Source organism: Phyllostomus hastatus, unplaced genomic scaffold, assembly GCF_019186645.2.
Source record: "Phyllostomus hastatus isolate PE091 unplaced genomic scaffold, TTU_PhHast_1.1 phas_scaffold_585, whole genome shotgun sequence".
Classification (NCBI taxonomy): domain Eukaryota; kingdom Metazoa; phylum Chordata; class Mammalia; order Chiroptera; family Phyllostomidae; genus Phyllostomus; species Phyllostomus hastatus.
In genome coordinates this window covers 9,897,821-9,923,937 of record NW_025334037.1, presented here as the reverse complement: position 1 = coordinate 9,923,937, position 26,117 = coordinate 9,897,821, and the positions used below count along the sequence as shown (strand labels likewise).

General features: G+C 49.3%; 1 protein-coding gene across 6 annotated transcripts in view; it reads right to left on the bottom strand.

Moving 5' to 3' along the window:
- Positions 1 to 26,117, bottom strand: part of NAV2 (neuron navigator 2) — a 367,706-nt gene that overhangs the window by 75,968 nt on the left and 265,621 nt on the right. The gene's annotated exons all lie outside the window — the stretch shown is intronic.

Genomic DNA, 26,117 nt, shown 5'->3' with positions numbered 1-26,117 from the left:
GTCTTGTGATTTCAATTTTAAATGAGTGCTGGTTTCTGACCTGAGCTTTTCAAGATAAACAATTTGAAAATGACATTCAGACTGTAAGAAGCACGGGAGTGTTTAAGATAATTTGTGGCATTTGTGACTTTAATGGATTTGTAAGAGTCGATTAACTGTGCAGGAGGTTTCTGCTGCTAGGCTGACAGATCGACCCTGCCAGGCACTCCACCAGCCCGAGGAAACCAGGTAGATTACATTTGTGAAAACAGGTTGAATTATTGAAGAAAATAATGATCCAAATTTGCACACAGTACTAATCGTTTAAACCCAATTTGTTAAATGTGAATTAAGAAATTACTAACCGATAAGAAGTGGGAGTCATCTTAATGTATACTAAAACCTTTGATTTGTAGATGGTATTTGTAAGAAAGCCTAGGTTTAAAAATGAAGACTTCAATAAATAGCATAGTAAAACCTAACGAACTCTTAAAGGAGCTCAAGGGGATTCCACTTTCTACAGGAGTGAATTTTACACGAATGACCAGGAGAGTCAATGAACTCTAGAGAGCATTGTCGCTCATCACCACCTCTCCCCACTCCGGTCCACCTTAGCTGTGTACTGCCCAACTTCCAGAGCTGCTCCCAGCCGCTCAGCGGAAACAGCACCGTGTCCGAGAGGCGTGAGAAACAAGCAGAGACACCCCAGGGCCTCCTCCAGACTCAGGCTCTGCAACAGGAAACTGAAAGGGATGTGGGACACAGAGCTGCTTTCCCAGTCCCCCCCCCCCCCCCCGCCCAGGACAGCATACCACGGATTTGCCCTACAAATTTGCTGGCTGAGATATCTGGAGAAATGGCAAGAAGAGGCATCCACTGATTCCTCGCAGTTACCAACACAAAAGCACTGTTTCCCAACCAGGTCACAGTCATGGACCTTTTTCTCTACTTGGTGAAGTGCCCCCCATCGGTCCAGCAGATAGTGCCACAAAGGGAGCTATAAGTGATCAGATTTGAAACTGACGTTCACCTACTTTTAGCCAATGGTGGGGAGAACGAATTCCATCAAAAATTTGCTATTTTTTCCTAAGACTTGTAAACTCACTATTTTTGGATCCTGAGCCAGGGGTCTTGAATTCATTCACTCATCTCATCCAGTCAGCCAGTGCCTTGTATCTGCCTGGCACCAGGCGAGGCAGCGGGGATACAGTGATGATGTCCCTACTCTTGACCTTGACCGCACAGCCAGTGGATGTGACAGACAAGGACACACAGCTCAGACACAAATAAAAATATACAACATGGAGATGAGCAAAGGGCAGCATGCGGAACCCGCACTGGTTCCTGATACCGTTTCTGCAGTCTTCAATGTCCCCTCAAGTCCCCTTGAATAACCCCTTCAATGCCACCAGCCAAGTCCCAGTACAAGGCACCAGCCCGGCAGCATGCCCACGCCCTGGCCCACCAGCACTCTGCTGTGAAGCTCTCTCCTCCCAGGTAGGAAGTGGCAAAGGCAAGGAGCCTGAAGAGCCAGAGTCAGCCATGGCCTCCCTCCTACTGGTCACCTCCTCTCTAGTCCCCGGTCCCCCGTATACAGAGGGAGCTGGACAAAGTCATCCCAAAAGCTGCTTCCCAACTGACATCCTACAAATTCAAGCTCAGAGGAAGGTTGAGACCGAGGCAAAGTGGCATACTGAAGGTCCTTCCCCCATCTCAGAGAATCTCCCCCCATTAAGGAGAAGCTGCCAAACAGGAAACTACACTTCCTAGTCCCTGTGTTTTTTCACTGCTGACTTTGCCACTCAGGTTATTATTATTCTAAGCCCACACAGACTATCAGATACTTGGAGTGGGTGCCAGGATCTCACACAGGAGACAATCAGCTAGCCGAGTAGCACCTGCCCTCTCCAGACAGAGACGTGCGTGCCCATCCGAGCCTTGTCACTCACAGATGCCGCCCGACTGGCCTGCGATTACAGTCTGTGGACCCCTGTACAGAGGCTTTCAGTCCCCATTCACCCCAGTGTCTGCAGGAGACCACACTGTCTAATCACCTCGCCTGATATGTATAGCTGCCATTGATGGTGTTAACCAAATACCAGGCACTGTGCTGGGCACATTGCATGTATTGTTAACACTCCAATTTTCTTCCCCAGAAACGGAGGTGTGGGGCCCAGAGCCCACTGGAACAATGAAACTCCAGCTGATCAGAAAGAGGACATCAGCTTCAGAATCCCTGTCTGCTGATGGCAACCAAGGGCATCAAGAAGAGACCCCATCTTGGCCAAGACAGCATGTTAACCAGAAGTGAGGCTCCCAAGGCCTTGACTGTTTGCCTACTTCATTTGGAGAAATACAGCTGCGAAGGGAAAAGGATCTCCAAAAGTGACCAGAAAATGTATTCAAAACTGGCAGGGCCCATAAAACCAGGAGATCCAGTTTCAGAGTCTTATAGGAAATGCTGACATCACTGTGTCAGGAATTCGAATGCCACTCAGAGGGCTTAAAGCAATTTCCACAGCTCTAACAGGAGCTAGCTCTCTGCTACATGGGGAACGCAGGTGAGAGAGTCATAAATTACTCCAGTTTCTCACACTCCCCATTTTCCTTGCCGTCTCGGGGAGTGAGCATTCCATGGGACCAAGGAGGGAAACCTGCTGTCCCCGGAAAAATCACCTTTAATTTGGACACATTTTTAGTATCAAGCTCTTCTGGGAGTAGGTAGATGCGACAGGTATCTGCTACGGTCTTGAATTAATGTGGTATTGTATTTATAATTTCATCTCACATGAAGCACAAGGCAAAAGAGGATCCCATGGTTAGAGGGATGAGTGAACAGATTTTTCCCACTGGGATTTACAGGCCCAGGCGTGAGGGTTCCTGGCTGTCAGCAAGAGGCCGGGACTTGGAGAAGCAGAGTTATTGAAGGTTCTGCAGGGTCACTACACTTTTCAGATGGACTGCCTGTGAGATCATGCTGTTTATTCCAGGAAGAGAGATGCTGAGGTTGCAGAAGTCAGACAGCAGGTATATATACCCATTCTCTGTTCACACATAAGCGGCAGCAGGTTCGCAGAGATGCAACAGCACTGTAACTGGTTCTGAAAAGCAATCTTCACAAAGCCAGCCGCCTCCACCTGCCCCCCACTCCCCACCCCCAAAGACTCAGTCTGCTTCCAGAGGCCCTAACATCCTCAGAAACAGTCTGGGTTGGCCCCGGTCCCCTCTCTGCCTCCTTCCTGGTGACTCAAGTCCTGCTGCAGAGTCAGCAAGGGCTGTGTCCAGGCCTTACCTGCTCACTCCTCCAGTCCTGCTCCAGAATCTCAGAAGAGCCCATTCACAGGGCTGCCGCCAAGTGCCCCCCGCCAGACAGCTGCATTCAGTTGCAAATGCCCAGACTGGTGGAACTTGTTTTCTGGCTATTGTTCAAGGCAATTGTTCCCTCCAAACCCCAGGGCCCGAGCTGCAATGAAATCCTTTGGTGTGGATGAGTGAGCAAGCCCAACCAGAGGCTCAACAGGAACCCCTGGGGAAGGGGAAGGGTCCGGCTACCTACAGCTCCCACCAGACAGGTATGTTAACTATTTCCTCCCCAGGAGGTTGTCTCAAGGGCATCATCTCTGACCACCACTGGGGCCTATTAAAATAGCCCACTATCAAAGAATGCAACAGGACTCCCGCAGCAAGAATCCTAACCTTCGCTTTCTGTCTGGGAATGGCACTCACAGACAATGACCAACTTTAACTGAAGTTTACAGGGCTGTGCCAGACTGAGCTCAAGAGTTTACTTTCATTATTTAATTTCATCCTCACAACTCCATGACAAAAAATAATAACGGTGCTCATGGAGTTTATGTGCCGGGCCAAGCTACTGTGTGTCTTCTCCCAGGCACTGTCAGATGGACTAATACTCTACCCACTGTACGGACGACGGGACAGCCGAGGCTTGGAAAGAGAGGTCCGGAGGCCATTCAGCAGGAAATGTTGAAGCTGGAACTCAAACATAGAACCAAGAATATTCAACCGCCTCCTTTATTTATTCATTTGGCACATTCTGTGTATTAGAAAGACTTCAACGTTTTCCACACCAAAAGAAAAAAAAAAGATTCACTTACTCAAATAAAACAGCACACCAGCCACCTCTCTCTATAGATTTCAGAATCTCTGGGATTAGCCTATGTGGTTTGCAGTTCTGGCGCAAAATGACCCGGAGCCCGAGCTGGAATCAAAGCTAGGGCAGAGCTGGACTCAAATCCCAGTTCATTTAGTCTCATTCAGCAGAGGGCCACGGCACCTCCAAGCCCAGGAGGAGGCTCCAGGTGGAGGTAGCACCAGCTCCGCAGAAGAAAGTGAAATACATCTGTGTCAGAGCCAGGGAGCTCTGGCTCCACCATCTACGGTTCGATAGCAGCTGCCCCTCCAGGAGACGTGGGGGAGGGGGATCCTCCGTGTGCTACGGTGCTAACACCACCCAGCCCTCACAAGCCTTTTGTTGGGACCAAAGCAGCACTCCAGGCACACAGGAGATAACCGGCCTTTATCTGCTGCAGTCCAGGATCCAGAGAATCTGCAGGGACTGCAGGAAGGAGATGCAGGCCCACGCTGTGAAGTAGATGATAAAGTTCAAGTACAAAAACTTGCTGCTCGCTGCCATAAATGGACGGTGTCCCAGGGGAGAAGCAGCTTCTACAGACGGTGCCAGGTGCAAGGCCAATTGTTTGGGGAGGAGAGAGGGACCACCAGCCCCCTGAAGAGGGCTCGCAGGGGATTTAGCAGCACTCAGAGTGCCCCGGGTTGAGTTTCACCCCGCAGCACCTTTGTCCCATTTTGGTAATTCATTCCTTCAACAAGTAGGTGGTCCCCTGAGTAAGCGTGAAATTCCTCCCTTTGGCTCCTGGGGCTTGGTTGGGTTGGAAAGCCCGGCGCTCTGGTCCACATGCCTTAGACCCTCATTGTTACAATAGGCACCAGCATGTCTGCTGACCTCGGCTACACAAAGCCTTCCTCCTCCCAGGCTCCACTAGAGAGAGGGCTGCTGACATTTGGGCCACTGCCTGGCTGCCGCTTTTGCCAAAGATCTCAACAGACCCACCCTGGTACTCCGTTTACCAGAAGACACATGGACTCCCAACATTAACTGATTTCAGCGTAGTTTAGAGCGCTAACGAAAATGACAGGGAACAGAGACACAGGTGAAATGTTTTAACAGTGGACTCCAGGCACTTTGCGAAGCACTTTACATACGCACCGTCGCCCCACACCCTCCTCTCCATCGCCCTCTGAGGCACAAGCTATTAATGTTCCCTTTTCACAGATTCGGTAACAGAGGCCTGCAGAGGCTAGGTGACCTGCCCAGAGTGCCAGAGCTAATAAATGGAGCTGGATTTGAACTTCGATCTGCCAGACCCTGAAATTCAAACTCTTCTTAATCTCATTAATTCAACCTAAGAGCAGAGAAAAAGATACTTTTAAATAGATCATGGTCATAAAAGAACTCAGAACTCCCACTTGTTAACCGAAAAGCCCAGGACACTTTTTAATGCAATCATTCTTCTTCAAACATCTCCAATTAGTTAGTTAGAAGGAGAGAGGGGTGGGAGAGAATTCCAGACAGGGCACTGGTGCCTGCCTTCGGCCTGAGTACATGGAGGGAGGTGTGGAGTCCCAGCACTCCCACTACCCGCCTGTACCTCCCCTGCTCCCTCGTACCTCTCAGTACATTCTGGGGGGTCTGGTAGCCTGAATGCACAAAACAGAACCAGAACTGCCCCTGGGCAGCTGACAGAGTGGGCTGTCCCCCCCCACCCCCACCACGCCAAGATGGCCACACTTTGTAGTCCATGAGGGACCTGCCCTGAAGTTATCGTTCTGGGGCAACGTGGAAGGGAAGGGAACTCAGGTCAAGAAACACCACTCAAAGTCAGCGTCCCAGCCCAAGTGCAGCTCAGCCCTCACTAATGAGCCACCCTCAGCGCACACATGAGCAGCTAGTGCCGGGTGTGGGTCAGCATTAACATGAAGGGTGTGCAACTTCTCCCTCCAGGAGTCAATAAATCCAGCTGTTCAGGAGGCAGCCCCAGAGTTCCAGGGCAGAGTCCCAGCCACCCAAGGCCAGCTCCAAGGTATGGGCCTCCCCAGATTTGATTTCCACTTAGGCTCCTATACCCTCTGAACCAGGTACAAGCACAAACCCATCTATAGATCCATTCATGGGCCCAGGAGCCTCGAAGAGATCAGAGAGTGCCCAGGTAGGTCCTGAGGCCAAAGCAGAGTTGCTTCTTGGTACACACCCCCTCCCAGCCAGAAACCAGCAGAATTGAACCGCCCAGCAGGCTGGCCAGCCGGCCATGCCCATGCTTGCATCACGTGAACTTTGGTGAGTCCTCCCTCCTTAACCAAGTGTCCACATTTAAAGTGGCAGGTAAAACCCCCAGCCATTTGCCAAGCCCACCAAAGAAGGCAGAGAGGTGGAGGGGGCCTGGGTTCCAATCCCTGCTCTGCTGGTTAGTTGCGTGACCCTGAGAAAGTTACTTAACCTCTCTTCATTCCAACTGCCTACCTCAAAATGGAGGGTAATACTGCTGGCTTTGCAACAAAAATGAAATGAAACAATGTCTGTTACATGCTTGGCAAGTAGTAGGTGGTAATGAACATTGTTTCCTCCTCCCCTTGTCTGGTTTAAAAATAGAAATGCTCCTCTTTGGGCAGTTTTATAGCAGCCCTAACCAACAAGAAAAGTACTCATACCTCAATCTCCCACGCCATCTCTCTTGGAACCTAGTTTTCCAGAGAAAACCCACCCAGTCATTTGCAGTATTAGTAAACACAACCACAGTTCACCCGGCTTCTTAGATTCCAGACAAAACCTCCAACTGCAAGTCATTTTAATCAGGGAACTCAGAACCACGAGCAGTTCTCACATGGCAGGAGGTGGGGGGCAGGTAATGCCTCTCTGCAGCTCCCCCCTCCCACCAAGCTAAAAGGTCTCCCCCCAAAAAAGCTTGAAATAAGGACCTAAGACAGCTGGGTAACCAACACCCAGTTTTTCAGTATCAGCAGCCCAAGTTGATAAGATGGTCTGGGAAATATTGACATTACCCAAATGCCCAGGTGGACCAAGGGCATCTGGGTAATGCTCCGCTTCCTCTGAAACAATCAAGGGTAGGACGCAAGGGGAAGGGGGGTTGGAGGGAGAAGGGTGCTGACTGTCCTGACTAGTGACTCCCCCAGCACATCGCCCAGGGGGACTCGGCAGCTGCACACCACTGGCTGCTCTGCCCGATTTTTCAATACCATCCAAGGAACAGCAAGACAGTACATGCTCCGTACCCAGCCCCAGGCCCCAGATGTTAGGAAATAGTCCTACCTTGTAAGGTTCCTAGGCCAGAGCATTTCACTACATTGTGGTCCTTAGAGAAAGTGGACAAAGACTCTGAATGAATCTCACGATGGCAACTCGTCAGCTAGCTGAGCCAGCCCCCTTCGGGCCAGGGAGTCCCAGGCACCCAGCTACTCCGTTACTGAAGGACCAGCTATAAGGGGATCACCGATCCCCAGCCCAGGAGAGAAATCTGATCCAACAACAAAATTAACCCATAAAATGCTGAGGGAATGAGAGGTCAGGCCGGAGTGCTGGTATCAAGTCAGCTGTGAAAAGTTTCAGCAAAGTAAACGCTAACACCAAACTCTGAAATTGTTACCGTAAAGCACCTAGTACAAGGGCCCCTCAATGTGGTCCCAGGGGAGTCTGTATTGGCAGGTCAATTTGAATAAAATCTAAGTGTGCAAAAATACTTTAAATCACATTGGACTATGCTGAAACGTTTGCAGAAAGTCTTTTCAGCCAAAATTGCTGCTTTTAATAATGATGCAAACTCGCTGATAATAACATTTCTTAGCCCATTCCATCGACAGTTGAATGCAAGGCATTTGATTGAAATGATTAGTCCACAGAGATAACTCCTGAATCCAAAAGGGAAAGATATCCATTTACATCGTCAACAATGACATACATTTCTTTCTGATGATGCCAATTTTGATGCAGTGTCAACAAAAATATGCATTGATTCCTTGTGCTACTTATTATTTTTAAGGACTGTTATTTTTATTATTTTTTATCCAGTCCATGCATCACGACTTTAAACATTCTGATCCAGAGGCTGGGAGGGGTGCTGGGACAGGGGAGAGTCCCAGTCCTGGGGTGGCAAGGGGTTGCACCAGCAAATCCCCTATTAAAACCTGTAATCAAGGAATTCAAAAGGAACTATGTAAACAGTTGCCATGAACAATGAACAACTGTTTTACTATTGAGAATTCAAACACAAAATTATGTTATAGCCACAAGCTTCTATTTCAAAATGAAGAAGGATTAAGAAGCTCTCCAAAATACCTATCCCCCTCTCCAAAAATCCCACCAGTTGGCTCCTGGTAGCTTTCAAAAACTCCCCGAGAAAGGCTCTCACCCTGGCCTGGCTTGGGGAGTAGGGTGTTGGTGTCTGTGTGTGTGACCTGTTTGGGAAGGAAGCAATAACTGGTTCCAAGCAGGGTCCCTGTGTGGTCAGTGTTTGCTTAGCAAACAGAAGCCTCTCAAAGGGGAATGAAGCACTGCCCCACCCCTGAGGGGGGAGGGGATAAAAGGTCAGCTCAGAGAGGAAACAGGGTCTAGCGGGGCTTCCCAGGTGAATGCAAAAGCAAACGTGTCCAGGAGCAGAGATCGTAATCTGGAAGCAGTCCCAGCCAAAGTCAATCATTCATGTCTCGTTCCTCAAAGCCCCTCCCAATAGAAACACTGTGCCCAGCATCTTCAGTGGGGAGTGGGTGGCGGAAGCCAGGGGCGGGAGGGGTGAGTTCCGGGGAGGCAGGTGTAGCCCAGATTTATCGAGATAAAAATTCAGGACAGACCCAAGGCTGGCTGACAAAGATGCTTTACACCATTCCCCTTACCTTCTGCACTGTCTCTGGAACTGGATTTATCTTTACATGACCTGTCTGAGAATCTGGCTGAGGTCTGGGTTCATCTGGGTGGAACGGGATGGTGGCTATGTATGTGGAGACGTGCATATACCCACACAGTCACACATGAACAACTTTCCAGTTTGCCACAGTTGTTCCTTGGGTTAAGCAAATATAGTATATAAGAATGCAGATTAACTGCAAGGAGAAATGAAGGCATGTCCAATTCATTCGTTCGTTCGTTCATTCATTCATTCATTCATTCTTCATGCAGCTAACTGACATTTACTGAGCACCTGTGATGTGCCAATCACTATTCTAAGTGATGAGAATACAGGCATCAACAAAAAGTTTCCTACTCTTATCAAACTCACCATTTAGTGGTAAACTATAAAATAAATGAGATGAAATGCAAATTATACAATATGTTAGTGATAAGTGCTAAGGAGAAAATGTCATGTAGCTATGACATTGTCTATGTAAATGTCATGTAGCTATGACATTTGACAAATGACATATGACAAAGCTATGACTTGTCAGGAGGGTGGTGTCTGAAATTTTCCACAGGGCGGCTAAGGATGGCCTGCTGAGAGAATGACCACTACAGACCTGGAAGAAGCATGTGGGCTGGTTTTGTAAATATGTGGGTGTGAGAGCCTTCTAAGCAAGGAACCGATCAGTGAAAGGGTCCCTCAGTAAAAGGGTCCTGAGACAGGATGCAACTTGCACATTCATTTCAAGAACTGGTGCCCACTGTGGCTGGAGCGATGAGCAGTGAAGTAAGGGGAGCCCTAGCAGGAGGTGGGGTCAGAGAGGCCAGGGGAGAGGGAGGGGGTACCTGAGGGAACCTGCTGAATCCCTGCAAGACTTTAAGAAAGGATGCACCCGGGTGAGCAAATGGAGTTTCTCTTTGTATGAAAGTTCATGTCAATCTCCTACTACACTAAATATAATAATTTTGATTATGCGAATTTTTACAAGGGGGGGCTTTATTACACAAGGCAATTACTTTAAGGGGGGTCTCAAGTCCTCTTGATATGGTTAAAAGTAAGAATCACATCTTTAATGTAAAATGCTCTAAATTCTTTGCAGCGTCAGGTTCACTGAGCTAGGGTTTTTCATGCTACAAAAGATAACACTCAACGTGGCTAAGAGATCTGGCAACAGAAGGACAGAGAAAAGGAGGCAGGTCGACCAGCTCTCTGAGGGAAGATGCTGTTTGGTGCTTTTTAAAGAGCCCAACGTCACCTGTCATGTAGGACCCCGGCTTCTGAACAGGCCAAATTTCAAAGGCTTCCTAGAACTTCGTGTTAATGATGATGTTAAGGTTCCCAGGTAAACTCACAGAGCCATGTTTAAACCAAAAAGTCATAGATAAACTCTCCCCAGGCATCAAAGAGTGGGCTAAAGCTTTACAAACTGAAAACTACTGAAATTAATCTAAAAAGATGTCCACTTATTTCTAATGAATACTGTATCAGAACAATAGTAATGAAGATACTTTGCTCGGTCTCTTCCAACACCACCAGCATCTCCCTTTTACTGGCCAATGGTACACCAACCATTTCATAAAATACTATCTTGTGCCCATATTCTGCACGGCCATGCAGATCGGGGCTCCATGTCACAGCGGAACACCCGAAAGGAGCCATCCGCACTCCAACTCCTGGGCCCCCTTCTCACTCCAACCCACCTCTCCGACTCAGGTCCCCACGATTCCACTGACACCACGTTCTGTTTCTCCCAAGAACATCAACGGCTTATTTCTCACCAAAGCCAATGGTTGAGTCCCTATGCTTACTCCGAGTTTGCACCAGATGCAGCACCCACAGCTTCTGGCTTCTTGGATGGGTCTCTTCTGGGTTTTCCATGCCTTCCACTGTTTCTTCCTCCCCTGCCGGCTGGGCCTCGCGCTCTCCTTTGCTCACCCTCCTCCTCTCCTCTCCAGGCCTCCAGGATTCTGGCCCGAATCCCTTCTCTCCTATACCGAGTCTTTTCCTAGGCGATCTCATCCACATCTCCAATGCTAAATGTAAACGAACAACTCTGAGGTTGGCTTCTCTGACCTGGCCCCCTTCGTGTGCTTCACACACCTAAATTCTCATAAACTGCAGACTACATTCTGACTCCTACCTACCAGCCTCTGCCCTTCACAGGCTCTGTGCTGTGGGCCCTTCTGCCCCGATGCTCCTCCCCACGTGCTCCCTTCATGCTTCCTTCTCATGGTTCAGGTCTTAGTTGGAATGTCACCTCCTCAGGATTCTCTCTCTAGACCCTGGTCCAGTTACTTTCTGCCACAGGACACTTCATGGCACATACCAGGCAGCACGTTTTCTTTTGTATTGAAGGGAGGAGGGTATTTGTTGTCCATATTTTTCAAGAGCTAAGCAAGATTCTTGAAGACGAGAGTGCTGCCTGCTTTTGTTCTGAGCAGCCTCCCTCCCAGTGCCCAGGGCATCTCTGATGAGGTCCTGGACCAACAGGGCACGGAAGGACAAACGGGGACCTGAACGTCCCAGGCAGGCTCCTGGGGACCTCTGGTGCGTGCAAGGACTTGAGCTCAATGGTTCGCAATCTTTTTATTTGGTCACAGACCCATTGGAGAATGTAACGCTCCTGGGCCTGGTCCAATTGAGACAGTAACCCAGGTCTGTTTCCTTGCAAAAAAAGTGTTGCAGACAGACAACATTTTGCACACAGTTTCGGGGACCAACTGACTCCTCGAAGCCTATCCATAAACCCCGTGAAGAGCAGCTGCGCCTGAGTTTTATGGCACTGACTTCATACAAGGTCATTTCACTTTTATACTATGATTCTTTGTTTCTGTAACTTGGAAGCCAGTCTTATACTCATTTGGGTGGCTTTCCTCAGGCCTGCCAGTAACAGGCCGGAGGAAAGAAGGGAGGGAGGCAGGCTCCCCTGGATGGATGGAAAAGCACGGGAAGAGCCCTGACCCGTGTGGCTCAGCTGGTTGGTGTCGTCCCACAGAGTGAAAGGTCCATTCCTGGTCAGGGCACATGCCTGGGCTGCAAGTTCCCTCCCCAGCTGGGGTGTATACGAGAAGCAACAGATCAATGCTTCTCTCTCACACTGGTGTTCTCTCTCTCTCTTTCTCCCTCCCTTCCCCTCTCTAAAAGTAGATAAAATCTTTAATTAAAAAAGAAAAAAAGAATGGGAAGAGGTTAAAAGAAGACCTGGGAAAATGAAAAGCATCGCACTGCGGGATGTGGAATTTTCCTGAGCGTGATCTGCAGCAGACAGTGGGGAGACCCTCCCGGGGTCCTTAGCAAAGTCTTCCAAGTACAGGAGTGAACACAAGGGAGTTTGTGATTAAAAAAAAAAAAGAGTTCATTTATTTATTTTTTTAGAGAGAGGGGAAGGGAGGGAGAAAGGGAGGAAGAGAAACACTGGTTCCCAAACCTGCAACTCAGGTGTGTTTCGTGACCGGGATTCAAACTGGGGAACCTTGCATTTTGCGGGACGATGCCCAAACCACTATGTTACGCCAGTCAGGGCCAGAGTGTGTGGTTTTTAACAAAAATGTAAGAACCTAGGTAGCTTCGGGGTAGAAAATAAATACCATTTAGCAAAACAGCCGCTTTGAGCCTGACCGGTGCTGGACACTGAGAACAAGAGGACGAGCAGGAGAAAGTGGCCCGGCCCTGAGGGAGCCAGGTGCTCTGAGGACACGAACAGGGAAAGTCGTTCTGGATGTCACGGTAAAAGTGGAGAAGGAAATAAACCGGGTGCAGAGAAGACAGTCTCAGGAGGCCCTGCGTTTAAGTAACGTGGTCACAGAAGCATCTCAGGAAGTGGCATTTAAGCTAACATGGAGGTGATGAGAGGGAGCCGGTCAGCCACCAGCAGGAGGGAAGCCAGGGGTTCTAGGCAGAGCGACGTGGAGTGCAAAGGTCAGAGGCGGGGAGGAGCTGGGTGTTGAGGAACTGAAGGCGGGCCGCCATGCTCAGAGCCCAGGTGGGGTGTGTTGTCAACAGGGAAGAAAGTCCATCCTCTGGAGACCTCCACACACGGGAGTGACAGGTGATCCCAGCGAGGCGTCAATGAAGAGCTTTGGAGATGCAGTCAGTGTGTCTCTGCGTCCCCTGCCCTCTGCCCCCATTCCCTCAGTTCCTTTCTGGGGCTCAGGACCTGCAGGGTAAGGGAGAAACCTGCTTCCCTGTGGAGTTGGCGATGCAGAAGCTCTGCTTCCCCTGTCCCTGGCCCAGCTGCTGCTTCACATTCACACAGACTGTGGGCTCCGCCCTACTCTTCCAGTGAGGAGGTGACACTGTCCCCCAATATTGTCAGAAAGACAAGAAAGAGCCACCTTTCACCTTTGAATGTTTTATTTTGTGGAGCTGCAGTTTCTGTTACCTTCAACTGGTTAATTCTGGGGATGGTCTGGAGCCCACACTGTGGGTGCTCACGCATGAAAGCACACTCACTCCTCCATCTCTAAACAAAAGGCTTCATTCATCGCCAGGAGGAGTAGCCGCTCTGTCACCCATGTCCACTCCCCTCCCGCTCCGAACCTGAAACCAGAGGCCTGTTAACAAGCGCTCAGATGGAGGAGGCCGGAGAACACGACCACGGGTGCCAGGACCTTCTGCCTAAAACCAGACTTCTGTCCTCGCTCCAACCTCAGAGATGCCTCTCCTAACAGAGTGCCAATCGGCTACAAACCAGCTCCAAAGTTTCCAGCGAAGAACACGAGAGGCCAACGTCCTTTTCAATGACAACAATAACACGGATTTGTAGACTTTACTGCCTATAACTCTTCGTTAATTCTCACGACTGTGCCAACATTATTATCCTTGTGTTATAGGAAAACAAACTGGAACTCAGAGAACTGAGATGACTTGCTCATGGTCACAGAACTGCTAAGGAATGGACCGGAGCCTTCGGATGCCAAGTCCTGTTCCGTCTCCACGGCTCCGCACCGCTTAGGGCAGTGAGCACCTCTAGGACACTGTGCCAGCAGACAGCACTAGGGCATTTAGTTGGCTAGGGCCATGGAGAGGTTATCCCAAAGTCCTTTAGCTACTTCTCATGCTTCTGACCTTGGTCTAATTTAGATCTACCCTTTTACCAAATTCCATGATACCATTCTGTTATATTTCTAGGGACAGTTTTTTTTTTTTAAATACTGGCTGGGCCCTGACCAGTGTGACTCAGTGAGATGGGCATTGTATGGCAAACTTAAAGGTCACCAGTTCGATTCCCAGTCAGGGCACATGCCTGGGTTGCAGGCCAGGTCTCTGGTTGCAGGTGTGCAAGAGGCTACCAATTAATGTTTCTCTGGCACATTGATGTTTCTCTCCCTCTCTTTCTCCCTCCCACCCCCTCTCTCTAAAAATAAAAAAAATCTTTTTTAAAAATTAAAAAATAAAATATTGACTGGGTGCTGGCTTTTATGTGCCAGGTGTTGCACTGGGAAGAAGTGACATGCAAAGGACTAAAGGTATCTCTCTATGCCATGGAGCTTAAGGTCAGATGTGTGTGGGGGATCAGGTGGTCAAGGAACAAATAACCGTATTTCATTGCAAACCATAATACATGCCATGAAAGCAAAGCATGGTAAGTGGTAGGAGCACACATGCTATAAGGGAGAAGACAGGATGACTGCCCACGCAGTGAGGAAAACCTATGCCTGCCTGCCTGTACATACAGGAACGCTGTGTAGTGTCGCAAGTTAGGAATCTGGTGACAATTAAAGAACTTGTGCCCAGATGTGGCTTTCTCCACAGTGAAATCCAGATGATCTCAAACCCCATCTCTGACACCCTTGGCTGACAGCAGCCACAGAGATTCCCGTGTCCTTGTCCCCATGGCCAATGAGGTGTAACAGCAGATAAGAAAGTTAGTTTGTCCAGTATTAAGGGAACAGCTTAGAGCTAGGCCTTCCTGCACCTTTGGTCACAGTGATAAACCTGGCGATTTAGAAGGAAATATGGGAAAAAAGAGGCGAATCCATATGGTAATTTGTTCTTTAGAAAGGCAAACAGAAAGAAAACTGAAAAGAACACCATAGCTATCAGGAGTTATTTTTTAATAATGGTATCATGTGTGCATAGGGAGAATCCTAGAGTTCACACATTTCTTTTTGCAGTTGAGTATTATCTCTGTTAAGATGGGTAGGTAAGGAATAAGATATTTCAGAGCCATTCTGTGGCTTTTTCGAAGGTGGCTCTAGCTAGGAGGACGTCCTTGCGTGTGTCCTCTGTAGGGCGAGTGGTCTGGGGCCTCTGGGCTCCCGCTGGCTCCGAGGCAGTGTCTGGGGCTCTCACACCACATGTGTGGGCGGGCCCCCTGCAGAGCGGTGACAGGGAGTGGGGTCTGGCCAACGCACCACCGGAGGGCGGCTCTCAGGTTGCTGGCCCACGTTTCTCTAAGCCCCCTCCAAGCGTGCAGGTTTTGGTAACCCTAGTTCTTCCCCTGAGACACCTCTTCAAAAGAAAATTCATTTGCCTTGTGAATGTGACACTCAGTCCGTCAGTGCCCTGCTGGGACGGCCCTTGAACTCACCACAGACTTTCTACGCATCAGCTGTGATGTCACAGGCGGGAAATACCCCCTCCCACAGGACACTTCCTGCAGCCCTGTGGGTCCCTCGGAATAAGGCCTGTGCTGCGCCTTAGCTCTAGTATTTCATGGCTTCCCTTCTGAGTTCACAGGGGCCATAAAACAGGTTCACAAAACCTTCCACAATCTCTGAACCACAATCTTGTCTAAGTCAAAAGGGAAAAAATAAAAATTAAAAAGGCGTTAGTTTGGCAAAGAGCCCAACTCATTCCAGCTATTTGCCTAGCGGGGAGGGCAGCTGAAAAGTTACAGACTGGTTAAGGATTAAATTCCTTCCCCTTGCCCATTATTAGTTTCTGTTCAGGATGAGGGAAGAAATTTTGCTCTGGGTGTTGAAAACCAACTGTGCATCAGGATGTACGATGTAGACATGAAAACTCGTAACACCCCAGTGAAACAGATTTTATCATCCCCAACTCACAGGTGACCTACAGCTCTCAGAGGTCAGGTAAATTGCCCAAGGTCACGTAGCTAAAAAGTGTTAAAGAACATGTCTGCCTGACTTATAAATCAGAATCCTTCTTGGGATTTTTTTAAGCTCTCATTTTTATTGTGTTCTTATCAGGGTGTTTACTATGCTAAATTCTCTGATCTTATTTAATCCTTCTGGCAATCCTTACGTAGTAGGTTTTATGATCCCCCATTTAGACGAGGACATGAAGAAGCAGAGGGGTGAGTGCCTTGTCCAAGGCCACAGTGCTGGCAAGACCCCGGCTGAAGCACTGAAACCGCCGTTAGCTCCCCTGAATTTGTGCCGTGAGCCGGGTTCTTGGCACACTGCGTGTGACTTTCCTCACCTCACCGATAGCTGAGGTGCTGGGGTCACAGTTTTTACCCATGGACCCCCTTTTTCCTCCTTCCTCCTTTTTTCCTTCTCTCTCTTTTTTTCCAAATCATTTGCTTTTTTAATGATGGAACAGAAGAAAGAACACTGCCCAGAAGCAGGGCCTGGGGGGCCACAGGCCTCGGGAAGTCCCTGGGAGAGGGGCGGGTTGAGACGGGAGGCCCAGGGGGCTGCTAGTGCCTAGAGCAGAAGACGCCAGAGGAAGCCAGAGGGGGCTAAGTCGGGGACTCTGTGGGTGGAGGGGAGTTCCATCATCATAGGAGTTCCTGGTTCTGTAAATGCATTTAAGTTCAGAGAGAAAGAGAAAGATTTTCATTCTATTCACAGCATAGTGCAAACCGACACTAAACTTGTAGGTTCAGGTGCAGGCAGCTAGCTGGACCGAAACAGAATCTCCATTCTTCGGCCAACCTTCTTCTCAACATGGTACCAGGAACAATGCTGTATGAATTCAAAAGTGTGTGAATGGTTCCAGGCGGCCCCATCGCCAGGAGCCAGCACATGCTCAAGAGTATATTTCTTCTGCAGTGAGTGCCTCAAAAGCACCATCTGCACGCACAAATGTCAGAACGATAAGGAAAATATAGAATACGAGCTTTGTTTGCAGCCACGCTAGTGTGCATACATTTAGCCCCAAGAGTGGTCTTTGCATTGCTGTTTATAAGAACAAAAGGACTGGAACACCCTGAATGTCCATCAACACGGACGGAGTTCATCGAATCGGGGCCCTTTTATAGAAGGGAATACTGTGTGGCCCTTCAAAACGATGCTGCAAAATCCTAATATAAAAAAGATGTTTGCGCTGTAGTGTCAAACTATGACAGTGGATTATAAAACACTTCTTGTTTCTTAGAGGGTATATAGCGTAGCAGTGAAAATTAGGAGCCAGAGAGTACACTCCCTGGCTCAGACAGGTCTCGTTGCCTGGCTTTGGATATGTTGCTTAACCAATGCACCTCTCGGTCTCATCATCTGTATAATGGGTTCTTACTTCCAGAGTTATTATAAAAATTAAATGAATCAATACATGTAAAGACCTTAGAACAGAGCCCTGGCTGGCGTAGCTCAGTGGATTGAGTGCGGGCTGTAAACCAAAGTGTCGCAGGTTCGATTCCCAGTCAGGGCACATGCCTGGGTTGCAGGCCACAGCCCACAGCAACTGCACATTGATGTTTCTCTCTTTCCCCCTCCCTTCCCTCTCTAAAAAAAAATAAATAAAATCTTAAAAAAAAAACTTAGAACAGTACCTGATTCCTAGTGAATGCTCGAGCAAGTTTGCTTTTAAAATAAATGTTACAGGTGCTTTCGTGAACAGAAGAAAGTCTGGGAGGAACCGAGGCGCTAAGAATGGATCTCACTGGGTCATACAGTATCGTGACTATTTACCTCCTGCCCACACTGTTTGTTCATCTGTTACTTTCTAGTTTTCCACAATAAAATAAATGTTCGGCCCTGGCTGGTGTGGCTCAGTGGGTTGAGTACTGACTGGCCTTCCAACCAAAAGGTCACTGGTTCCATTCCCAGTCAGGGCACATGCCTGGGTTGCCCGGCCAGGCCCCCAGTTGGGGGTATGTGAGAGGCAACGGACTGATGTATCTCTTGCTCATTTATGTTTCTTTCCCTCTCTCCCTTCCTTCCCTTCTCTCTAAAAATAAACAAAATATTTAAAATAAAATAAATTAAATGTTTGGCTTTTTCTTTAATAAGGAAGAAAACCACATTTTTAAAAAAGATTTTATTTATTTATTTTTAGAGAGGGAAGGGAGGGAGATAGAGAGAAACATCAATGTGCGGTTGCTGGGGGTCATGGCCTGCAACCCAGGCATGTACCCTGGCTGGGAATCGAACTTGCCGCACTTTGGTTCGCAGCCTGAGCTCAATCCACTGAGCCACACCAGCCAGGGCAGAAGAAAACCACATTTAATTTTTAGAAAGTCCTAAGCTTTAATGAGAATCAGCAACCTCACCAGCACTTGTTAAAAAAGCAGTGGGTCAGGCCAGGTAAGGAGTCTAAATAAACTGGATGGTGTTTCCTGGTCTCTTCTAGTCTGGTGCCCTAACAGCAAGAAGGAATTCGCACCCCTCGGACCTGAAGATGCAGAGGCAGGGCTGGGGAGAGGAAGAGAGCCCAGAGATGGGAAAGCCTGATTTCATTCACAGCAATCCAGTTGGTTTAAAATGTCAGGAAGTTTAGTGGATTAAGGGTATTACAGCCGCTATTCATAAAGGTGTTTTGTTAGAGCTTCCAAATAGCAATCTGGTGAAATAAGCCTCGCACAGCCTTAAATGAAAGCCTGTTACAGTACTTAAAGTTTCCTAGAGAAGGAAAGAGACCCCCAGGTATTCATTTACCTCCAGAGCAGCTGCCTGAAAGATACCATAATGTATCCTTATGTAGCCAATGCTATAAGTAGGTTACCAGTCACCCAGCTAGGAAGTCTAAGCCCAGATCACCGGCTGCAGAGCTGCAATTAGCAGTAATGAGATGCACGTCTGCATTCTGATAAGAGCCGCAGCTGTACCCATATTATAGACTTGGGTTCCTGTCTACAAAATCCAAGGACATTTAAAGCTGCTGGAATCTAAGAGGTAGAAGGCGTGTTTGGATGTCCAAATTCAGAAATTAAACAAAAGTGCCTGATGTTTTATCTCACAACACATCTGGGATTGGAAGGTCAGGGCCGACTCTGGACTCTGGGGACCACAGAAGAGTCACTGTTACAGAGCTGAGATTAGCACACAGGCCCATGCTTTTAAGTCAATTGACGTGGTATGCTCAGGTTCACGCTCACACACAGGACGACAGGCTTGTAAATGAGACTCTAAACCGAATGTCTCATTCAGCAAATAAATGAGAAATGATCTCTAGGCCCCAACCCATGATTTTGCAGTACCCTCAGCTCTCTCCACGACGGACCAGGGATCCCACATTCCCACCCCACAGCCAGAAAGATCCCACAGAGACCTGTGCAGCCAGGTGGAGACCTGAAGCCTCATTTGCCAGCAAACGCTGCAGGAAGGGACAGAAAAGACAGTCCAACGGGATGCAAGTGACTGCATGGGAAGTTAGAGAGTGACCTTATTCATGTAAAACAATGCAGCCACATCATAGCCGTTGAGGAAAAGAATCCATTCTATTTATGCAAAGCACTTTAAGGTAGTAAATGCTTCCAGCGCTGCCCGATTTCCAAACATTTATCAGATGCCGGGGAAACGAAGCGTGTGCAGACGCACACACTATTCTGTGCAAGTGGTGTAGCTCGCAAAATAACCGGAGGGGCAAAAGGATCTGAGGAACTTCAATTTTCAACTGCCAGGCAGATCAAAGCCACAAGCAGCAAAACACACGAGTCTAAATTTAGTCGTGCCCCACTCTGGGTAATTTCTTTTCCAGGGTCTGTGGTGCGGACACAGCCGCGGTGTGAAGGATTTTCAGCTGAGCCTCTCTCTATCTGGCCTGGGCAGAGTCCCGAGGGTCAGGTCAAAGGTGCTGACTGCTGGCATGCTCTCGCTTGTGTCCCTGAAATCCCTATGGACTGTCAGAGGACGGTGAAGTCCTGCAAGGGTTGGACCTCAGGGCGTAGCTGAGGAGAGGACAATGAGGACGAGAGAGAAAAAAGACACAGGTACCGATGGAGACAGAAAGGTAGACGCCTGCGTTTTAGTGAAAAGGCAAATTCTCTGTAAGGGAGAACAGAAAATTTCAGCACGAATTAAGGAAGGAGGCCAAGCCATGGACAAGCAGACTGATTGGCTGAGGCTGAAAATGCATGGCTTGAGAGTTCTGGAGCTTCTGGGTTCTGCTCCCTTCTCTCCACGAAACAGGGCACCTGCACTGAGCCACCCCACAAGACCTGCAGAGGGGTGAAGCATAACAGGGTTGCTTTCCCGGGCTGTGGATGTAAAATATTTCGACAAACTCTGAACAGCACAATAAAACCAAGGACCCCAGGTGTGAGGCTGGGTGCAGCAGACAGTGGCTCTGTTACTAGATGATTTTGGAAGAGAGTCACAGCAGAAGCCCCAGCTGGGTGGCAGTTCTGCGTCCTGGTGGCCACCACTCCATGCTCCTCTTAGAGCCACTGATCAATGGGCTCACACACCAGGCTTGATGTAGATAAATCCCGGAGGGGACTTACCTTTCAAAGGAGAAGTGATTTCCTCAAGGACTGGCTTTTGTCCTCCAGCCAACCTGTCAAACCTATCTTCTCCGGTGACCATGAAGACACTGATGGCTAAATTTAGACTTCGAGAGCCTTTTCCAGCCTGTCATTTCACTACAGAGAAGGGCGGCTCAGTTTCTTTGTTGGAAACAATGCTGCCAACCCAATCGAGGTGGAGAGAGGAGGCCAGGCGCCAAGGGGCTCGCTGGCAGATGCTCCCGTCCTGGCCCCACAACTCTAGGAAGAACTCCTTGCACACATCCTGGGCAGGTGGGCAGTGGGCCTCACTGTAAAGACTTCTAAGAAAGGAAGTGCCAGCATTTTACTTAATAACCTCATTCTTCTGTCTCAGAAAGCATGCTCCTACAACGACCTCACCAATGCTTTCTGGGAGGCGAGAAGTAAATGATCTTTGGAGACCAGGGTTCTAGTCTCAGCTCCACCTCCAAGAATGTGCAAATTATTTAACCTCTTTGTACCTCGGTCCCCTTGTCTTTAAGATGTGGAAACCTCGTTGGGTTGTCATGAGGATTACCTGAGTCAATTTCGATCAAGTGCCTGGCTCCATAAATGTTAGTTGCTGCTACTGTTGCTGCAGCCAGTATTATTATGCCAGCTTCTCCAGCTGTCTAACCTCAGGCAGGTTCACCTCTCTGAGCGTCATTTTAGTTTCCTGACGTGAGAAATAAAGGTCATACGGACTTCACAGGAAGGAGCTTGACAGGATAAAATGAGGTAAGATTGTTGGAGCGTGTAGCCCACCAGGCACAGAGTGCTCAGAAGTGACAGTGTCCTTTCCCTGCGTTCCCCTCCTTATTGAAAACCTGTCATTCCAGATGGGAATCATTTGCTCTTGTTCTGTTTTTAAAGATTGATTAAAATAGCCCTGGCCAGGTGGCTCAGTTGGTTGGCGCATCGTCCCATATACCAAAAGGCTGTGGGTTTGATCCCTGCTTGGGGTGCATGTGGGAGGCAACTGATATCTCTCCCCGCCACCCCACACACTCTTCTTCTCTCTCTCAAATCAATTAAAAAATATCCTTGGGTCAGGATTTTAAAAAATTTATGAAAAATAAGCAAACCACTTGGGACTGAAATCAGTCACAAATATTTATTGAGCTTCTAGTACATGACAGTTCCCTCCCAGGCCCTGGCTATTAAAGTGTTAAGACAGACAGGGGTGGGGGGGTCTCTTTCATCAGAGAGCTTAGAGTCTAAGGAGAATGAATCAGAAGGCACATCCGTTCCAGCCTGGCCTTGGAGTGGATTCTTCCTTCCGAATAATAGCTATCATTTATTGGGATTATCACAGGTAGGCCTCACACCAACTCCACCAAGGAAGGGCCTCTTATTATTTGCACTAACGTACTCTAAGCCATTTGATTTGGTTAGTAAGTGGCTGAGCTGTGATCTGACAATCCCAGCCATGTTATTTAGGTAAGAGGGGATTCCAGAGCCTCTGCTCCTTACTGTTGCATTGCATCACCTCAGGTTCAAGGTCTTGCATTGAAAGAAGCATGAGAAAAAAGAATGGCAGATGTGAAACCCCTGACTGCCTAAAGTCCATCTGGTGGCATCCGGAACAAAAGCCGTGGCCGGTGCAGGCCAGGATTGGGGGCTAAAGCTTGCCATTTGAAAAGCAACCCAGTGGAGTTAGATGCTATCTTGTTTCAGCACCACCTTAAGTTACTCTAAGGCAGTGGCAGGGACAGGGGATTTATGAGAATAGCAAGACTGAGCCTCTCATGAAAGGAGGTTCTGAAAGAAGTAACTGTAACCTGATCAGAACATCAAAACGCCCAGCATTTGAGCCCTTTGCTTTATGTTCCATTAGCACGGGTGGTCACTTCCTCAGCGGCAGCAGGGAGAGCCCCACATCTGCAATGCTGCCAGGCTCTGGGGGTGCTGCAAGCTCCGGGAGGAACGACCAGGACTGGAATGCGCATTTCACAGAAGGGGTAACTCAAGCACAAACACTGTTTGGTTTACACTGGAAACATGGATTCTGAAATCAGGGCTCCTCTCAGGAACATTTTAGCTTGGCAGGCTCACACTCGGACACACAAAAAAGAACAAACTAAGCCTTTCAAGATGCTCTGGAGGGGAATGTGGTAACCACTGTCTCTGGGAATTTCAGGTGAGCCTCTGGATGGCCTGATGTTTCTCCATCCCTGGGGCCCAAAGAGCCCTGGTGTTTGAGAACCAATTTTGGGGGATTCCAGAGGTTTGCCAGCAAGGAAGGGCTTGAGGTGGAGGTTCAGAGGACCTGGGTTCTAGTCCTGCTGGCTGTGTGACTCCACACCAATGACCCAGTCTCTTCAAATCAGCTGCATCATCCACTGGCGGCAGTGATAGTTTTCCCCTCACAGGTGGGAATCACATGGTATAAAACATCAACACAGGCCTCATTTAAATCCAGTCCCATCAGCTACTCACTCTGTTTCCCCAGCTGTAAAATTGAACTCACCAGGTTATAATGTACATAATGCACAGCACATTAGAGCACATGGTGCATGGGAAGGGCGGGGTCTGTTATCTTACACGCTGGGTGACCTCAGAGCCCCATCTCTCCCCTTCTTCCTGGTCTGTTCTCCGGGTACCTGCTGGAGGGCCTGTTGCTTAGGGCAGAAGGCATTTCCCCCGCCCGCTTCCTCCCACCTGGTGGAACGGCTGCCCCGCTCTGGTTTACAGCCCACCTTTCGGGGGCACCCTGGTCACTGGGTGTTTGTGTAGTGTTTAATCATTAGGAGGTGGCCAGTTCTGATACCAGGAGGCCCAGGACATCTGCAAATAAGTCAGCTATTTGCCCGAGGCTATCAGAGTCTGTTTTCAGAAGGCTTCCCTCCAAGGACACAGGGATGACCCCTGGTGCAGCCTGGAGCCAGGGGGATGGTGGCTGCCAAAGGGTCAGGCGTCAGGTGCTGGAGTGAAACTCCCACCAGCCTGGAAAACACACTGGCCTTCAGAGATGGGGCTTCCTGTCCCAGAGCATAACCCCCCAGGTTTTCCTCTTCCCCTCCATCCTGTTTCCTTCCCTGCAAACCTGGACAGCTCTTCTCCTCCTCACCACTCAAACCCCACTTGTCCTCCAAGACCCATGGAGAAGCTCCTCCCACAGGGATCCCCTTCCGTCCACCCTGCACTAAGCACTCTCATTCTGACCTCTGAACTGGAAGCACCAATGTCCCCCAGTCTACACTGCCCTTTGCCTCAGGCTCAGGACCTGGTCTCTGAGCTAACGGAGAGGGCTTTGCTGTCTTTGAAGAAGGCTCTACTTCAGATCCCTGTGTCCCCAGGACACTACCACAGCTTTGGTAGGTCCCCGGTGAGAGCTATGCCGAACCACACGTCATCTGGGCTAGGCTTGCCCCTTACCTTTAGTGGAGACCCGACCTGCTAAGGGTGGAACTGGTACAGAGAGTGAGAAAAACCACCACGTGCAGAGGGAAAAACGCAAGGCCTCGGCTGGGGAGACACAACTCATCTGGCTAAAACTGAAGTTCAGCTCCGCAAGCCTTGACTGCTCATTGAGAAATAAGATATTCCCTGCCTTCAAATTTAACATAGAGAAAAGAGGCAAGATCTTGTGAGAAGGGACGATAAAGGCTTGCACAGGGTCCTTCAGGAGCTCCAAGGAAGGAAACTTACAGAGCCTGAGATGCCCAGCAAGGTGACCTTGGAGCTGAATGCCGAGAGGTGTGTGAGTGAGCTGGCAGAGCGGTAACTGCAGGGGGCATTCCCTGGGTGAAGGCAAGCAGACTCAGAACACTGAAGCGTGGGCTGGAGACTGAGAAGCGTCAGGTGCTGTGGCTTGCGAAATGGATGGTGAGGCTGGTGTGGCAGCAAGGGCCAAGGCTGGGTGGTTCCCACTTCACCCTGCCTGTGGCATGGGGCCACCCAGGATGTGATGCAGGAGAGGGATCACAAGGTCAGAGCTGCCTTTGAGGAGGGGATCACCATGGCTGTGCTGGGGGTGATGTGTGGACAGTGGCAGAGAGCAGAGGGCTGGTGCCAGGAACCACAGTACACAGGAACATGCTGTGAAGAGGATGGGAGGATGAAGGACAGAGAGAAGCAGTCCTGGGATCTGGGAGCTGACCTCCTGGGCACCAGAGTGCCTGGTCATTAGCATGACAAGCGCTGCCTGCAGACAGAGGCAGCTCCCTTGCAGACTTCCTGCAGGGGTAGGCGAGGCCAGGGCCCACATTAGCTCTGCCAGCTTTGGGGCTTTGCTCTCTATGCTTTTATTCCAGATCATTAAGAGCATAGCCCTTGGGGAGACTGCGACGGTCCTTTGTTTAGAGTGAAAGGCAAGGACATTTAATTGCCCTAGCTAGACACCCTGCTTCACCCCCCTCCCCGCACCCCTCCACACACCCAGTCTGTACCCCAGGCCCTCCCATAGCAGCTTCATCCCAAGGCTTGAAATGTAATCAGTGCATGCTCTGAGGCCCCCCTCCAATTACAGCTCTGAACTTTACTTCCAAAAGCAGAGCTGAAATTACAGCTTGGCTCAGAATGATGTTCAAATCCACAAGGTCATAAACCCTTTCAAGTCCCTTTTCAAGACCTTTGCTGTGGATTTTAACAGGTTTGCACCTCTGAGGAGGCTGTTACATGATGGTTAGCCCGCCAGCTCCAGAGGGTGGGACCTCCTGCCAGGACGTGGAGTGTGTGTTCACTGTTCCAGCTTTTACCCTCTGGGGTCTCGGGCCTTAAATGATCCCTTCTGCCTCTCTCACCAAAGTCCCCCAAGGACTGGAGAAGAAGGGGTATGAGAGTAGAGACCCCCACCCCCTACCAAAGCAGGATTACGAAGAGAAGAGGACACTGTGGCATGGAAGCGATGTAGCTCTGGCCCGGGGGCTGAACAGACCCCGCTGACAGCCGGGCTCCCCCGCCTCAGCTCTCTGGGCCTCCTGGGCCTCATCTGCAACCAGCACGCCAACCCCTGACTGCGTAAAACTTGCTGCCACTGACTGGGGGTATTCACGGGCCGCAGGAGCTGATTCCTACATCGGTCCTACACTGTTCTCGCTCACTGTCACAGCGGGTCTATGAAGCAGGCTCATTTGTATTTTACAGACAAGGACATGAGGCTCAGGGTGGGAAATTAACTGACCTGTCATCTCGCTGGGAACGGCAAAGCCGGAGTCTGACCCTGCGTGTGTGTGTGTGTGTGTGTGCGCGCGCGTGCTCATGCCTGCATGCGTGGGGCAGGGGGTGGGGCATTGTCATAAATTTTTAAATTATTTTTCTCAAAAAGATAGTGGACCGGGTTAAACTCTTCAGTCTCCCACAGGAGAAGCTCCTGGATACCAGCAAACCCATTTTTTGAAGGCAAGTTGGGACTACAGTTGTACTGAAGACTTGATGGGGACTGAGTGGGATGGTTCACTGTAAACCATAGCACCGGAGTGCATCTGTACCAGCCACAGCACTATCACAGCTGCAGATGCCCCATTCGGATTGGTCGGTGCCCAATCACAGAGCAAGGCAGTCATTCATTCACTCCTTTGCCATAAATGCAATGAGCACCCCTCTGAGCTGGGCACTGTGCTAGAAAGGGAATTGACCTGAAAACAAAAAATGACTTA